Consider the following 17,992-nt stretch of genomic DNA (forward strand, 5'->3'; position numbering starts at 1 on the left):
CAATTTCCTGGCATGAGAATCTGAAACAGCCTTTTGATTCGCTTCTTGCAAATGGATGATAAAATCTGGATAAGTCTCCCTTGGACCCTTTCAAACTGAGTTAAAAGAAGGATAAGTAGTACCAGGGTTCTGATTTTTTTTTTTTTAGGCTCCTAGGCATATAGTTCTGAGCTGATCAATAGCCTCATCACCATTACCATCTGTTGATTTACAGTAACCCATGCATGTCTGATTCCAAGCAATTGATCAGATATTAATGGGAGTTTGAACTTGAGCATTTCTGGTGTGCCTGATACTTTGCTTCATCCATCCACCAGGTTATAAATTGGAAAATTGAGAGATGGACAGGGTGGATCGGCCTATTGACTCCTAATCCATGGGTATTAAATGCCAGTTATAAGCCACAGATCGTAACAAGTAATGAACATAAGGCAAATTTGGCCCATATTGTCCAATTGCTTGCTTTAGGTGTTTTAATATTTTAAAAGGAAATGGCTCGCAGCTTGCCTCAGCATGTTCTCTGGGCTCCTCAGCTGGCAAAATCATTACCAGCAACTGCCAAGCATCCAAATTCCCAATCTCTTGTGCATGGTAAATGGATTTCTGAATTGTCTCTGCACCATAATTTGCATGTGGGCTGGCTCGCAGCATTCCTTTACTATCATTAACAGGTGGACAAACCTAGATCATTCCCTCACCGTAGTTGGCTGGTGGGCAAGCCTGAAGCTTCCCTTCACCATAGTTAATGGCAGGGCATGCAACAATGGGAGTGGCAAGCTGAATCTCAGGCTTCTGTATCATGAATTCACAAGGCTGAGGAGCAGGTGGCTGTTTCAGACCTTCCCCTAAATGTGCAGTAGTTGGCACTGTTTCTGCAGTGGGTGGAACTCTTTCTTTCATAAGTTTTTTGGAATTAACATATATACCTTCCTGTTTCTCCCCCTTTTTAAACTAGACTGTGAAGTCTCACTTTGCTGATCATCAGACACCAGATTATTAAAGGTTTCTATGTCATCCTGAAACTCCTCCTCCTCATCCTCAGTGTGGAAGGTCTCAAGTGAAGTTTTAATAGCCAAACACACAGACCAGGTGGAGAAGGGAATATTGTGGACCTCTTGTTGTGCTCGTTTTAAGTCTGATCTGTCCTTATCCCAATCTTTTATGTTCATGGTTCCATGTTCTGGGAACCAAGAAGAAAATTTTTCTATGAGATGGAACGAAGATGAGAGATTTGGGGTACTCACAATTACCCCTCTGCAGCAGAAAAACTGCCGCACCAGGCTTAAGTAACTACCAAACTTACTTTCAGCCTTACCCATATTTTCCTGAGTTTATCCTGGAATTCTCTGAGTGCCCTGCTTACCCTTAGAGCTTGAAGTGAAAACGTACTCGGGTGTCCTCCACTTTCCATCCTCTGGCATTTCTTCACCAGTTTAATTGTAGAGATTGCGGGGAGCACCGTGTTGGGCATCAGATGTGGGGGAAAGCAGCCCAACACCACCCAATGGGTATCCTGAGTCCGGCAGAGACAAAGGAGTTAGAAGGAAAGAGAATAAGTATTTAAAAGGCTTGTCCAGGGGACGGGAGCATCAGAGGCTTGCTCACCAACTACAGTTCTCAGCCTCCACCCAATTCATTGGTTTACAAGCTCTTTGTCCTTAGGGCAGATGCCTGGGGTGGGGGTAGGGAGGGATGAGGAAAAGGACTAATCAGTGCAGGAGAACCCATGAGTCATTCAACAAGACGTATAACAGCAGTAGTTTCTGTGAAATTCCTTGAGCAAAGGACTGTGTCTAAACTACTTAAGATGTTTAATGTGTGGGGACTGAAACAGGTGGGAGCTGGTTCCAGGAGGGGCCAAGATGTTTGATTATACTCCTCTGGGTCAAGGGAATGTTACCTCTCTGAGCAACCTGTGGAATGCCACTGAGTGTTTATGCTCTTGAGGCATAAAGACATGAAGGCAATAAGGAGATTTTTCTCCTCAAACTACGCCCATGGCTGCCCATGGATTTACCACACGGGGAGACCAAATCAACTGGCACCACAGAAACTCTCTTTCCCACAGAAGTCAAACAAAATATCTCATTCATATTTTTTATATTTAATATATGTTGAAATAATATTTTCACAGCATTGGATTAAATATATTATTTAAGCTGATTTTACCTATTTCTTTTAACTGTTTTCAGTGTGGCTGCTAGAAAACTAAGCATTATGTATATGGCTCACCTATTGGACAGTACTGCTTTGATAATTTTCAAGTAATATGTTGCTAATAGAATTAAACCTACATTCAATTAAAGGTGTAATCATATACTACAAATATCCAATTTATCTTCTAAGTTGCTACTATTACTGTTTAAGAATAAGGAAGGTCAAAATATCCATTAAGTACATCATGTTACTCTACTGAGCACAAAAATGAAGGGCAGAATGGCATTGTTGACCGGCTGTATAGTACAAAAAGCTCTAGATCTTGGATGTGAGAATTTGGACTTTACTAATTGCTCTTATGCAGACTAAATGTTTTCAATTTGCTCTCTTTCTGAGGATTTCCATTTCCTAAACTATAAAATGAAGCAATGAGCCAATGACTTCGCTAGTTTTCTGCAAAACTAATAGTCTGTAATATTCTACCTTGGTGGCTGTAAATTTAAGACAAGTCACAAGGAAGGACCTCCCAGTTAAGAGAGGTAAAACTCAAGAAACAGGGATGATTCTGGGCCTTTGAATCCCTGCAGCCTTTGGTCAATGTAGCACTGGCATGCATGACGCCAGGAAATGACATTGGAGAACTCTTCCTGGGCCCACAGAATGATTCCAGAAAAAAGGAATTTCCCTTGTTGCCTGCAGGTTGCATCTATCTAGTTCGAGAAGCAACCACACAATATAGTAAAACAGGTAACTTCATTCAAAATGAAAACAACAGAATTGAAATTAAGAAAGAAGACTATAATTACCTAGAGAATCTCTGACAAATGTTGAAGTTGTCTGCATTTCCATGTTACAAACCTTTTTAGCTTGATGATATTCTGCCAATTCTTTTAATAAATGCATACAAAAACCTAAAAAACACAATGCATACAATTGTTTTCAGAGCTTTCAGTCCCTGCTCAGTCACTGTTTACACAATCTTATTTTTATGATAATATCATTTTATACATCATGTATCTTTCTTTTTTATAGAGGCAGAGACTTCTTCTGTCACAAAGGCTGGAGTGCAGAAGTGTAATCATGGCTCACTAAAGCCTCAAAATTCTGGACTGAAGCAATCCTTGCACCCATTAGAAACTGGGTCCACCCAAACATGGCTTCCTGCCCTCTTCTCCTTGATCTTGCCCCTACACACACTGCATCTGCATATTAAAAGTCAAGGGTGGGAGAGCCAGTTTTTTAGGGGTTACGTGGGTGACATGCCAGGTCAAAGCAATCCCTCAAGCCTATGCAAACCAGGAACCACCTCCTCCACCCTCCTCATGTAACTGTCTGGTTTCTGCCTCCCTTGGGATTTTCTCTCTAGGCTTTGGAGCTCCTCCTTCCCTCTCTCTCCATATAGAGAAGCTTTTTCCTTCTTTCTTCTTCCTTCTTTCTTTCCTATTAAACTCTCTGCTCCTTAAACCACTCCACATGTGTCTATGTTGTTCACACAATTAGCAGAATGCAAAAGCCCTAGTGTTTCTCCACACATCAGAGCTGAATCATTTTGGTACAGTGCCTGAGAATCCAAGGTAGAGTCTTTGTCTGAATGGTGAGTATGCAAGCAAGCTTAAAACCTGTTTTATCATTGTGAGGTGCTCTTAGCCTCTATATCAAAATAATTCCAACAAATCAATAGGAATCCATCATCCTACTACATATGGTTAGTGTTGACTGCCATAATAAAAGCATGGATGTAAGGCTTGCTGGGGAGAACATGGAGAATGCCACATTACACGTGGCTATTGAATTTCTGGCCAGGGCACACCTGGGCGTGTTTCACAGGCCTGTGGTCTGAACACAGCCTCCAACAGTCCATTCAGGGTGTTTGCAGAGAATCCATAACTATCCTTTTGTAAAACTCTTCCTCTCCATCTCCAGCCTCTTACTCCTTCTCTGCATGAAACGGTCAGGGATAGTTACAGTCTAGGAACAGAATTTTCTCCTTTTTTCTCTGTGGTGAGATTACTTGCTACCACTTCTCTGGTGAGCATGTAGCATTTCTAAGCCAGCACCACCACCTATTGAGAAAGGAAATCCTCTAAGAAGCATACATTGTTCCTCTTTTTTCAGTACAACCCCAAAGATTTATTTTACACTGTTAGAAATCAGACTCTAGGTGTCTTCTTGGATGGGCAGTTTCTGCCTGTAGCAATTAGGAGTAAAATATTTTCTGTAGCCAGATTTTAGTCTATAGTGTCCCACTAGCAGGTAAATAATCTGCCTTTTGGTTCCTATAATACTTTAAAGCATCCTTTATCTCTCCCGTTAAGACAATACTAAATTAGTAAGAGGAATTTAAGTCCAGAAGTTAATGGGAATCATTTCAGTATGGGTAAATGCTTTAGTATCTGCCGTAATAGTAGAATATAGAGTTCAATCTAACAGACACTTCAATTAAAGGAGTCTTGCCTAATTGCATGGTTATTCCTGAAATATTTTCTTTAAGAAAGGCATACAGGTCCCACAATCTAAGAAATAAAAGAAAAATAAAAGACAGAGGAATAAGACTGCTTGTGAAGCCATAATTAAGAACCAAAAGTTTAGTTTCTCTGGTGTCATGTTTAAATTAGTGTCAAAATTCAGGGGCAAAGAAAAAAAATATAGTTACAGAGTGCCCTAAGCCAAACCCTAACTTCAGCTAAAACAGGCAGCACTGCAAGGAAAATAAAATTGTGGAGATGAGCAATATTTTTTCCATAGTAGGCTAAAAGGGAAAAGAGAAAATAGGGTAGACAAAGAAATAGGGGAAATACACTTCCCAATAGGAAATGGGGCAACACTTCTTGAAAATCGTAATTTGAACCACTTTGTATAGTGTTTTTCCTTTTTTCAAGATTTAAAATAGCTTCGATCTCTTTTATAATGTTCGTCCAACGGGGGAAATGTTTACTTTCCAAACTTTAAAATGCTTGGCTTAGAGTTGAACTGGAGGAAAGGAAACTTAGAAACGTGATATGCTGGCAAAACGGTAAAAATTTCTTACCACTTGGGCTTTTGACTTCTCTATCCCTACACAAACAGGTAAAAAAGCAAATAAATATTATTTTTATATTCTATGTAAATTTATAAATAAGGAAAAAAGATTTGTGAGGTAGGTCTTAAGTTGTAGACAATTTGTCTGCTTTATGTGTCCTTCTGTATGTTTCTGTCAACAGAAGTGTATCTTAAGTCAGGGTGAAGACCCAGGACCCTATATGCCTGATGTTTAACCCAGAGCAACCAAATGGTGAGTAACAAAGTGAGCTACTGTCCTACATGTTGTTCCTTGTCTTTGGGAAAATAATGTGTAACCATGTGTCAATACTTTGTTTTAGTCTCTGCCACTTTACAAAGGTGACTTTCATCTTCTGTAAGTCAGTTCATGGGTGATGGCCACAAAATCTGATAAGCCAGTTATTCATTCTGGGCGATCCTAGCTGACAAAATCTCTTAAACACTGATCTTGAGACCAGTTTAGGGAAGGTCAAAATCTTGTAGCCTCCAACTCCCTGGCACCTAATCCTAGCTCCTTGCTCTGGTTTCCAGAAAAGAGGAAAGTCTAACTTGGAAGCAGCTGTTACCATCTTTGTTTTAGACTGCAGATTCTAAATCAGGCTCCTCCTATAAAGTTGGTTCAGTCTAAACCGAGCAATAAGCAAAGACAGGTTGGGGGTAGAAAATGAAATAGATTTGTTTACGTCAATTATCTTTCACTGTCTCTCACAATTTTGCAGTGAAAGATTCAAAAGCTGACTAGCATTCCTCTCAAATTACTTGGATACTCACAGTTAAGTCATAACCTAGATTGGTTTTATCTGTGAGGTTTCATTTTGTGAAGTTCAAAACCAAAAGTCTTACCTTGTTGGCATGGCTAAAGTCAGGTAATAAAAAATTTTTAAAGAATTTCCTTAAAAAGTGTTCAATTTAATTACAAGTAGATATTCAAGTGATCAGTATATTTATTTATTTTTTTTCTGGAAAAAAAGCTGCTTTTTTTTTTGCAGTCAAGTGATGTATCTTTCTCCATTTTTTGTCTTAACACTCTTAATGCATGCCTGAGAGGCCCTAAGATAACTTCTGATAATATGGGACTCCTGGGGAAAAATGGAGTAGGTGCCAAATTCCCCATATGAGGAAACACACACACGAACATAACACAAAACAAAACACAAATATTTTCCTCATGATACCCCGAAAATTGAAAGCAGATTGTTCCCTCCCAAAACCAAAGGCTCTGTACTGATGTGTACTGTGTTACTTACCCTTCTAAGTCTTCGGATATCAAGTTATTTCACATTAGAAGAGAGCTTTGGTGTGTAATAACTAGTTAGAAAATTCATTGTATGAAATCGCTAATAGTAGTTATAAATCACATAAGCATGCTCTTGTCTACATAACACACAGAGAAACATCATCACCTCCACAACCACCAGTAGAAACAAGACTCCCAAGGGGGATAGGATAATTGCCTTCAGCTGGGTCTGCTTATTAGTCCCTAAAAATGCATGATAATAACCCTGTTCCTCCAAAGGCTACAACCTGAAGGCAGTAATCCAATTAAGAAACTGGCGTATAAAAATCTTTGAATCTTCTGTTTGTGTTGCTATATATGTGATGTGTGTAGTGTCTATAAAAACAGGCTCTAATTAATTGTCTCAAAGAAAAGTAACAACTTAAATATGTTTTAATTAATGTGAGTTTAAGAAATACATTCTTAAGGATTATTGGTAAAATGCAGCTGTCATCAAAATGGAAATAGGTCATCTAAATCACAAAACTTAGACACGCAGCTTGCTAAAAGTTCCAGGGTTGTTTCCTGCTTGATTTACAGGTTGGTAAAACCTGGAATATGTGGAGATAGATGCTGAAAACTCTGCCTGTATCTGCACTTCTGTCTGAGTTCTATGATCAACACCTTGTATATAAGTAAAATCTCTTATTCGCCAGTGTGTTCACCAAAAATGAAAGTTGCTAAATGTCAACAGTGAACATTAACTAAACTCAAGAGGTATGGTATGGTCTTTTTCTAACTTGAGTATTGAAATAAAAGCACACGAATGAGGTCTTAAGAAACTAATCTGCCCCTTAGTAAAAGGGTTTTAAAAGGTTTGTAAATATTTCAACTCATGGTCAGATTGGTTGAGACTAAATAAAGAGATCTATAAGGTTTCCTTTGAACAAACTGGGGTTAACATTAACAAAGTAATGCAAGGGTAAAGTTATTAACCCTAACATACTCTAAGGTAACATAAATCTGCATATTACAAACATTAGAACATGGATATTTCCACTAAAATGATTCTATAATTCACTAATAGGATGCAACAAGTTTTACTTTGGAGAGATAAACTTTTCTTGTGTTAACTGGGTAAGAACTAGACATTCATAAACGAAAAGAAAATCAAGTTATATCTCAACATAAATTCTAATCATATGTTCAGTTTAGGAGAATGATGATCAGTGAATTTTGTGTCAGAAATATTTATTCTAAAAGATAAGTCTTTTAATTCATAATTTTGTGTCTCTGAAGTTTTTGTGCCACTCTAAAGTCAAGGGCACCATCTCCAATAGTTCTATGTCTGTCTTTGTGGGAGGGAAGCTGGGGCTGCCTCATGCCCCAGTGGACTCTATATTCTAGGATATAAAAATAAGAAAAATAAAAAATTATTATGGAATTCTCTGTCATCCACATCTAATAAAACACAATTCTGGTCTTAAATGTAGTAGTAGCCATAGATACAATTTAGAGCTTGCAAGAACAGTCTAGTACTCACCTGTCTGCTTTTATATTTGGGCTCATCTGTGCATAAAATAATCATATTTGGGCAAAGAATCGTTTTATTAATTATTTTAAAGCCACAATGCTTAAAAATGCCATAATAATTTAAATGCATAGTTTGGACATTTCCAGTTCTGTTTCCAAGCCTTCGCTATGGGTGAAATTGTTTTGGGCTATGAAGATGGATAGGGCATTTTGAAACTCATGATGTATCTGGTTCACCTTAGTTCTTCGGTCCTGAACAGACAGCCTGACAATCAAAAATAAGTCATCAATTTTATTTTCAGCATATTTTAACATGGATTCTCTCCCTTGGGCTGAGCCCCAGATCTTCCTCAGCACCTCACATTCTCTCTCATTGGCCCTTTCCAACTCAGTCTTAATATTACAGCAAACAAGGGCTTTACATTCTTCCAGCACAATTCGATTATATGAGGCAAGCTCCTTAATTTGAATCATAACCTCTTGGTGAAAGTTCCAGTCAAAAACACCTGAGAGACCAGGCCTTTGGCACATGACTCCCGTGCTGTCTGCTTTCGCCCAGTAATTAACATTTCATTGGCAGAGGCTTCACCCATCATTTTCAGAAATGTAACAGTAGAACATCCATCTGGACTCTGTCTAAAGGTCATATAAGGGGTTTGGAATCCAGCTTTTTGAGTATCCTACACGAGATCACAAAGAGGCAATATGGAAGCACCGAGTCGAATGGCAGGGCCATTGACTGATAAAACAATAGGCTTTTTAAATTGAAGAAAAGTATTCACAAGGTTCGTGCTGGTGTCCACCATTTCTAGACTTGCTTGCTTTCTGTCATTCCTTCAATGCTTCACAAAGAACCCAAATCAAGACCACAACAAACGACACTTCCAGCTGCACTGAACAGCACAAGCTTGCTGTCATCTGCAGCACCCTAATTCAGAGCATTCGCCATTTCTTTAATTACTAATGTATTCCTGCATTTTTTTTCGGTCAATCTAGTTGATAGCAATATCTGGGTGAATCCATCCTCTTTCCTCACTACAATGTCTCTGTATGTGCTGGCACTCTCTGTTAACCTTATGGTGAAGTATATCTTCTTGATTAAAGACTGTCTTCAGCCATTGTCAGTATCATTTCTTCACCCAACTTTCATTCTTGGAACTGATGTATGTGTGTCTGTTGTTCCAGTGGCTGCTAATGGGTCTATTAATACCATTATAGCTTTTTGGGCAGCTGAGCCCGTGGCCAAGGAAGCAGTAACTGAGCCAGACATCTGAGACATTAGTGGCTATATCAGGGTCCTGTTCTCTATTCCAGCCTGTTCTGCACTGGGACCTGAGAAAGCATCCCTGACTGGTTTCCCTTCTGTCACCTTGAAAACCACTGTGTCCTGCTGATCTGCTGTAATGGGGTCCAGTTTCTACAGTACCTGAAATCCACTCACAGTTTTCTTGCTGTTAACAGGACTGTGAGGTGCAAGTGTCTTGATAGGTGAATTTACTAGCTCCACATTCTTTTTTTGGGAGAGAAGTGAAGCTGCTTTTCTCCTAACGTTCTTGCTGTCAGCAAATAACTGCCTAGTTTTGGATCTGTCGTGTTTTCCACTCACTAGCATTTTAGGAGAGCTCTTAGAATAATTAGCCTTGGCCGGGCGCGGTGGCTCAAGCCTGTAATCCCAGCACTTTGGGAGGCTGAGACAGGTGGATCACGAGGTCAGGAGATCGAGACCATCCTGGCTAACCCGGTGAAATACCGTCTCTATTAAAAATACAAAAAACTAGCCAGGCGAGATGGCGGGCGTGTGTAGTCCCAGCTACTCAGGAGGCTGAGGAAGGAAAATCGTGTGAACCTGGGAGGTGGAGCTTGCAGTGAGCTGAGATCTGGCCACTGCACTCCAGCATGGGCGACAGAGCGAGATTCTGTCTCAAAAAAAAAAAAAAAAAAAAAAAAAAGAATAATTAGCCTTGGTAGATCTGGAAGTTCTTCCTCTGGCATTGTTTGAAAAATTCTACTTGTTCTAGTCCATGCAAGTTTTTTTTCTTTTTTTTTCAGTCTTCCATCTATTAAAATCATGTATATGTTTTTCACAGTTCATGAAGTGTTGCTGTGGTTCCCAAGTGTTATCCTGTTTGTCGAAACCATTCCACCGAAACAAATACACTGTATTTCCATTTTTGTCTTGTCATTTGTTGACAATAATTTCAACCTCAAACTCCGGAAGCCATGAATTGGAGCAGTTGCTGTGCCAACTTTGTTTTAGTTGTGTCTCCACATAGCCACATCTTTCTGCCTCCAGTGCTTTACCTTAGTTTTCTGCCTCCAGTGCATCCATCGCCCTAGTTTTCTTGGTCATGAGGCAAAAAGCTCTGTGTGACACCTCACAATTAGAGATTGCTACATTCTGGTGCACTAATGAGACTGCAATGTTTGAAGTCTGGGAATTGAGCTCTGGGAGGCATCAGCCTTGTAAGACCTACTAACAAATTGGCACCACACTGTGATATACACCCATGGGGGCAGTCAACCACATAGTGGTCACCAACACAGGCTAGAAAGGTTCAAGGTACCTTTACACAGTCTAGAAACCTGAGGGACACCATCAAGCAGCCACACTTATGCATTTGCACATTCAAAGGAAGCGACAAAGAATCACGGAGACAATTAAACAAAATACTCATAAGGAATGCAACAATTTAAGACAATAACTAAGCACGCAAGAAGTTCAACAAATTCCAAGTAACAGAAACTCAAAGAAAAAATATCAAACTTACCTGATAATTAAACTGTCAAAAAAGAAAAAATACAGAGAGAATTTTGAGGATTTTCAAGGGAAGCAAGAGAATTAAATAATCATGTAAATGGGACCCTCAAAAATAACCAGTGGATATCTTATCTGAATAACCACTGAATAACCAGTGGATTTCTTATTTGAAAACTAAGATGATAGAAAGCACTAGACTAATATATTTCAAGTGATGTCAGAAAAAAACTGTAAAACCTAAAACTTATAAGCAAACAAATTGTTCATCTAATGTGAGAGACGAATTATGACATTCCCAGATAAAAACTGGCACCTTTTACCAGTAGACTACCCTTTAAGAAACGTCTTATGGAGTACTTCATCAGGGTAGAATTAACAGACACTCAAAAGCAGTATGAACAAAGACTAAGGTAAAGATAAATACATGAAAAAAATATAAAAGATAAAAAATTAACAACGTGAACCTCCAAAATTTGTTCTTCACATAACTTAAAACAGTAATACATTTAATTAAAAAACTACCATTAATTTTTGATATACAATGCATAAAGGTATAATTTAGAGAACTCAGTAAGTGAAATAATGGAGTTAAGTAACACAGGAGTAAAGGTTTTGTATGTTACTTAAGGTAAGCTAGTGGAACATTCAAAATGTTATAACAGTGGAATTTTTGAAGCAAAACATTGGAACATTGAAGCAAAACATTTAAGAGTGAAAGTAAAAAACTCTACACAGTGGAAGTGGAATGCCTACTTTGAGGTTTACCTACTGTGGTTTACTTACTGTGAGGCTGAGATTTATGGTTTCTAAAGGCAGAGAAGTAAATGAATGTGCTTAGTGGTGTTTGAGTAAGCATTATTCGGCTTGATCCTGAACCTTGGACTTGGGTTCATCTGGAGCTGAAGTGATGATTTATAGAAGCTGCTAAGCTCAGCCTTGCCACTTGGCCCTGGACCAAGAAGGAACTGAAGTGACAGCTTTGCCTGATAACTTGACCTGGGTCCAATCACAGGCTGAAGTAATGTCTCATGGCCACAATAATTAAGGAGGCTGGATGATGCAAAGTTCAAGTTCAGGTAGGAAGAAAAGGTTAATAAACAAGAGAAGAAAGCTCTCCACAGTAGAGGGGATTTGTGAGAGTTTCCAACTATACAGCTGGGTCAGGGCTTTTTATGAACTGGAACGAATGAAATATTCTGAAGTGTCTGTGGGCTGTCTTGAAGAAAGCACTACTCAGCTAGGTTCAGTACCTGGCCTGGGAAAAATGACAAGCTAAAGTAAAAGCTTTGTCTGGAACACTGGGCTGAGCAAAATCAGAATCTGAAGGGATCATTCATGAATGCTTGGCTCGCATTCGAAAGCATGTCCAAAATAGAAAAGAAAAATATTACATCAGACCTCTATAAAGCAGAAGCAACAGTCGATGAACAAGTCCTTGTGAGATTTGGAGGATAGGGTTCTTTTTGTTTATCATGGCTCTTGTAAGCTGCTCTGGATATACTTGCAAGGCAGCATCCCACAGTTTTGGTTAATAAAGAATAAGTAGCTGCTGTTGATCTGTGCTATATATAATTGATAAACTTTAATTTATGTTTACTCTACAAATCTTTTTAGAAGCTGTAAACCTTCAGATAGACTCTGGAATTCTATAGTAATTGCCTCATACTAATCCTGCCACAGCCCCTATTGTATAGTTGAAGAGGCAGGTATACAGTGCTCTGTAGTACATTGCAGCACTTTCCCAGAATCTACTGTCATTTTGCTTTGGTGTATTTGTCTTTGAACCTAAAGTATGCCTTGAATAGAAGTCACAGAAGTGACTCCTTCGTTGAAAGGTAGATTTGCACCAGTGTATGCCTTTTTAAGCCAGAGCTCACATTTAAAGTTGTTATAAGTACAATATTACATATTCTGGCATTGACATATTTGTTTTCCATAGATTCTTCCTCTGACTTGGTCTTCAATTTCATTTTTGAACATTTAAAATATTTGGTTTTTTTTTAAACTTTTGTTATTTTTTTATATCACAATGAGGTATATTTGAGACTTCAATTATTATTGAAAACTTAAAATAGCCTACTATGAACAATACTAACTTGGGTGAATAATCTAATGTTTAAGGTCATCAATATAAAAATATGCAGCTCTTATAGTTTTCAATCCTTCTCAATTTGTATTATTATCTCTCACTATATCTGTTCACACAGAGTGTTCCCTAATAGTTATGTTTGCCAGGGTTGTAATAGTTATAGCATTTTTCTTTTAGAGAAGCATTAGTCACAATTTCCTTTAGCTTTTCTTTATCTAGATATTTTTGCTTGAGTATCATTTTACCAGTCATAAATTTCAGGTTTGATAGCATTTTTTTCTATTAAAACTTGGATATCTCAGCACCTTCTGACATCTGTGGTTTCTGCTGAACAGTCACCTGTTAATTTTAATCAAGATTTTCTTATACATAACAAGTTCCTGTTCCCTTTCTGTTTCTACAACTTTCTTTGTATCGGCTCTTGACTGACTGATATTTTCTGATGTGGCTATCATTGACTATTGTGGCTAAAGATATTTGTTCTCTTTCAACTTTTAGGTTCAGATTTTTAAGTTCAGGAAATGTTCAGCAATTTTTGCCTTAAATTTTTTTGGTCTCTATTTTTTCTTCATTTATAAGATGCCCATATTGCATGTACTGGTGTACTTCATGGTGTTCTGTTTACTCTTTAATTTCTTTTTTTCACATATTTTCTTTTTAATTTTTCTTCTCAGACTGGGTTATTTCAGCTTTTATTCCTTCAGATGGACTGAATATTTACCTGCTCAAATCTGCTATAAAACTTCTTTATTGTAGAATTTACTTCAATCTTTATCTCAATTTTTTACAGTTTTCTTTTATAATTTGTCTCACTGATGCTCTCATTTTGTTCATTCATCATTTACCGGTCATTTTTCTTTAGCCATACTTAAAACTGTCTTTTACAGTTCTTTGTATATGAAATTTGGGACATTTTTAGTTCCTGCATTTACTTTACATTGGCCAGAATTTTCTCTTGTTTTTGTGTTCTTGCTTTTCAGAAAACTAAATTGTCATAATGTGCTAACACTGAATGCTAACTGTGTATTTGAAATGTCATAATGTGTTAACTCTGAATGCTTTTCTTTATTTCTGAAACGCAATGTGTTTTCTTAGTTCTTAAAAGCTTAGCCTGCATTGCAGTAGCACTTTGAATAAGAGCAATATAAAAACTATCACTTTTAAAAACTGAATATGTAGTAACACTCTCCTTTAACTCTGAAGGGATTGTTTATAATTCTGTTTTAACCTTCACTTTCTTCTCACCTTGAAGCTATAGATAAACTTGAGGGTTAATGCATATTGTTTTACATTTTTTTAGAATATTTCCATTGTAAGCATATGCATGACTTTGTAAGTGTCTCAGTAATTTAAACGGCATTTGAATATTCAGATTTTTGCAAATGCAAATCTCTCCAACTTTTGCTCTTGTGTATAGTTTGCCTATTGTATAAAATTGTGTAATTTTTGTTTTCAGCTCAGCAACTTAAACATTTGTGACTAATTGTTGGCATTTCCATCTGAGAGTGACTTCTGAGTTAGGCAAAAGAGAAAGAAATGTTTATTTTATTGTGCTTCTTTGCTTTATCCAGAAGCAGAACTCAGGTTCTCACTTTGACAATGTGGATTTCAATTCTGAAGGTTTCATCTGTGACTAGAAGGTGATATGGCAATGCACAAAGGAAACAAACATACAAACAAAAAACTTTACCATTTTATAATTGTCTTTCTTGATTAAATGCTTACTTGGTTGATATAAACTACAGGCTGCAGGAGACTGTAGAAGGCGAAAAATTATAGAGGATGAGCTCATATGGCTCATGTGATTGTCTAGCGTTTTTATAGGTCAGTAGATTTTACTTTAGATTTCACTCTAAGCCTGGTTCATGACTGAAAGTGGAATTCATAAGGTTGTTACTAGTGTCTATTGCTGAGAGGTTAGAAATGCTCCTAAATATCCTAAAATCTTGAGTCTCAGGCACCTTTGAGAAATTAACAGTGTTGAACCATCTCTCAAGAAAATTATTTTAAAAAACACAGACTTAGAACTCTTTGGTATTATGTTTTGAAGAATTTCTTAACTCCAACTTTGGTTTCCATAAAGCAGAAAGATTTGAAAAAGCTTATGTAGGTTCAATTGATTCAACTTAGGGTAAGCATTAGTAAAGTAAGATCGGTTCAGTTAATCAATGATTAGAAACAAAACCATATGTTTTCTGTTTCTCTTCTTTTCATTCCCATTACTTTTTAAATATTTTTAATATTTTTGTAAAACATTAATGGCAAAAAGTAAAACCCTTTTCAGCCACTGTTTTGGAAGTACAAAGGAAGAAAACTCAATCAATGGCATTTCAGAATAAGCTACTGTCGACTACAATTGAAAGGCATATGGATGGCCGGGCGCGGTGGCTCAAGCCTGTAATCCCAGCACTTTGGGAGGCCGAGACGGGCGGATCACGAGGTCAGGAGATAGAGACCATCCTGGCTAAGGTGGTGAAACCCCGTCTCTACTAAAAAAAAAAATACAAAAACTAGCCGGGCGCGGTGGCGGGCGCCTGTAGTCCCAGCTACTCCAGAGGCTGAGGCAGGAGAATGGCGTAAACCTGAGAGGCGGAGCTTGCAGTGAGCTGAGATCCGGCCACTGCACTCCAGCCTGGGCGACAGAGCCAGACTCCATCTCAAAAAAAAAAAAAAAGAAAAAAGAAAGGCATGTGAATAATAGACATGCACACATGTGCACTGGCACACCATATTATGGGTACACATCATGCATTCAGAAAGTCTTATGACACCAGTGATCCTAGGATATTACAATAAGTGAGCCAAATGAAAACCAAGTTTTCAAGGGTTGTAGGCTGAGTTAGAGGATTTTCAATTTTGCTAAATTTGTTTAGTAGAAGTAATGCTCAAGTATCTTCTACTTTTTAAAAAACTGTTTGATAGAAGTTTGCATATTGGTCATCTGTGATCAGAATTATTTGTGCTCTGCCTTGTTCCAACATAACAAAAATTGCATTCACAAACATGCATATTAGATAATAAGGGAAAATAAACATCAGCGAATGAGGAAATTGATGTAATAGGAAAAATATATGAAAATGTTAATATGAATTAAAAAGGAGGTGAATTTCTACAATACAAAATCATTTTCATTTGAATCAAAAATTTGTTTCAGAACATTCGCAAATAGCAGCAACATGGTAGTTATACACGTTTAAACTGCTTCTTTAGTTCCCACTTAGCCCCTGAGCTGTGGGCTCTGTTCTTGATGTTACAGCCTTCAGCACAAGGCAGAAGTCGTACCCATATAGGGCTTGCTTTTTGCCAAGATTAATAAAATGCTATTCAACACCTAAAATGAAAAGACAAGTTTTTTTGTTTGTTTGTTTGTTTTGTTTTGTTTTTGTTTTTGTTTTTGTTTTTGTTTTTGCTTTAAGGGAGAGCTCTGCTGTTTAGACACATTCTTGGAACAACGCAGAGAGTGTGAAATCGAGGCATTGGCAGATATTAGTTGTGTACAGAAGCTGGTTTTCTTTGTAGAAGCAAAGTTGTTCAGGTCAAGCTTGTAGTGAAGGAGAAATATTTATTGAAGTCTGTGCCTGATCTCCTGATTTTTCAAAGTGCTGGCACTGTTTTAGTATTATTACTATTACTATTATTACTTGCAAAAGCTTTTTCACTGAGGTAATTAGGCTTTATAGATGACTTAAATTTAAACCTGATTTTAATGGCTACATTTAAACATGAATACAGAATCAATATTTACTAAATCTTTCTGAAATTTAAATTGTCATTTTCTAAGAAGACGTAATACACCTTGCTTTTTAAATAAACGAAGAGAATTTACTAATTGTAACAGTTATTAAGTAACTCCTTTGCTACAGTTTCTAGAGCCTTGCAGTAAGTAAATAGAAAAATAAGTACTTTGAAAGTGTGTTTTTTGCACACATGCATATGGATGACTGAAACACATACACACATGTATATACCCATATATAGGGAATATTTGTGTGTAAATAGTTTACGATATCACCATCAAAAAAGCTGACTTATTAAAAGGTTTACACTTTCAGTATTTATTCAAAGAATGCTTTTTGAGAATACTTACAAAGTGTTTAATTTGCCACCAGTTTATATGTTTATATATACACATATACGTGTATGTATGTCTGTATATATATACACATATACATACATATATACATATATACACATACATATACATATGTACACACACACACACATATATATATATGTAGGGGAGGTTATAATTACTTATGTACATGATCACAATAGGCTGCCTGCAAACTGAGGAAGAAGGAGAGCAAGTCTGAGACCCAAAACTGAAGAACTTGGAATCCGATGCCAGGGAGCAAGAAAGCAAGAAGTATGCAGCATAGGAGACAGATATATGCTTTGGAAACTAGGCCCATCTTGCTTTTTCATGTGTTTCTGTCTCCTTGATATTTGCTAGAAACTTATTAGATTGTGCTCACTGGATTAATGTAGATCTTCCAATTGACTCATATATTAATATTTTTTTGGGAAACCCTCAAGAAACATATCCAGGATTAATATTCTGTATCCCTCAATCCAATGAATTAGACACTCAGTAGTAACGATCAGAAGTCCACCCCTTTTCCACTTGAATCAATAGACACCTCCTTATATAAAACATAATCTTCAAATACACACTAAAATGAGGTCATAATTACACCTAACATAGTACACTCACCCTCTTACAAACAGGAATGCAATAATCCCCAATCCAAACACTATTTAATCAAGTTTACAATACGCAAATGTTGATAAGAACTCAATAAATATTATGTAACATGATAAAGGAAAATTTAAAAAGATATTTTCTTAGTACATGTGTATATGTGCACAAACTTTTTTTTTTTTTTTAACAAAAGGAGGAAATACTTAGAACAATTAACGTCTTCATTTCTGTAGCTGGTCAGGTGTTTATAGCAGATATGGATGACTAACTTCTTCTACTACAAATTATCTGTTCCCTTTGCCCACAATAAGCACTTCAACAGGTTGTGGTTTTTATTGTTTTGTTGTTTTTATTATCCTGGAGAGTGACCCAAACCTGACTACCTGAATGGTCTGATCCAACTGCAGTCCTCTCAGGATTGGGCTGTTGTAGTTTCCCATTGACCTTAATCATATGTCATAGTAATACTAAAACACGTCCTAATGCATCTTCTGTTTT

The 17,992-nt window shown here is 37.2% G+C and overlaps 2 pseudogenes; both read right to left on the reverse strand.

Moving 5' to 3' along the window:
- Positions 1-7,981, reverse strand: part of LOC139361196 (centriole and centriolar satellite protein OFD1-like) — a 55,234-nt pseudogene extending 47,253 nt beyond the window's left edge.
- Positions 7,982-8,065: 84 nt separating this feature from the next.
- Positions 8,066-11,559, reverse strand: LOC139361197 (testis-specific chromodomain protein Y 1-like; annotated as a pseudogene).
- Between the last annotated feature and the right edge of the window lie 6,433 nt (positions 11,560-17,992).

The sequence above is a fragment of the Macaca nemestrina genome (genome assembly GCF_043159975.1).
Source record: "Macaca nemestrina isolate mMacNem1 chromosome Y unlocalized genomic scaffold, mMacNem.hap1 SUPER_Y_unloc_1, whole genome shotgun sequence".
NCBI classification, from domain to species: domain Eukaryota; kingdom Metazoa; phylum Chordata; class Mammalia; order Primates; family Cercopithecidae; genus Macaca; species Macaca nemestrina.